General features: G+C 27.4%; 1 protein-coding gene across 1 annotated transcript in view; it reads right to left on the reverse strand.

Moving 5' to 3' along the window:
* Positions 317 to 563, reverse strand: part of LOC107612687 — a 1,246-nt gene continuing 999 nt past the window's right edge. The window contains exon 1 of the mRNA XM_016314391.2: positions 317 to 563. This exon is cut by the window's right edge and continues 999 nt beyond it. The gene's annotated coding sequence lies outside the window, so the exon portion shown is untranslated.

Consider the following 563-nt stretch of genomic DNA (forward strand, 5'->3'; position numbering starts at 1 on the left):
AATATTTTGTAAGATTTTAAAAAGAAATGAAAAAATAAGTGTGAGTATAATGTATAAAAATTGTATATCAAAACAATATTTTTTGTTAAAAAATTCCTAATTTTATATTAAAATATACATAGATATTATTTCTACAATTAGTTTGAATAATTCTTCCAAACAAGTCATTGCACGGCCATCCCCTGTTATGAGTTATTTGGAAAAGTTGTATATATTAGAAAATTATTTACATATAAAATAGACTTAATGGAATTCTTCTCAATAAGAAAATTGTCTCAATTATTGCCCTATCAACATCATGGAAAAATGGGCCATATACCAAAACAATGATGAAAGCTTATCTCTCATTGCAGAAGTACCTCCTCTCTTTCTCTGCTAAACTTTGCAGACAAATTGACAAAACTGCACTAAGAAAAAAGAAACTCTTTCTTAGGTACATAAACATGATAATTTGATAATGTACATCCATGACTCTAGCTGTGATAGTGAGATCAAATCAAAATTTTTATACAGTTGAAGACTTTCCAAGGAAAACAACAACATTGTACTTAGAACATTGACCG

This window comes from Arachis ipaensis, chromosome B08 (genome assembly GCF_000816755.2).
Source record: "Arachis ipaensis cultivar K30076 chromosome B08, Araip1.1, whole genome shotgun sequence".
In the NCBI taxonomy this organism is placed as follows: domain Eukaryota; kingdom Viridiplantae; phylum Streptophyta; class Magnoliopsida; order Fabales; family Fabaceae; genus Arachis; species Arachis ipaensis.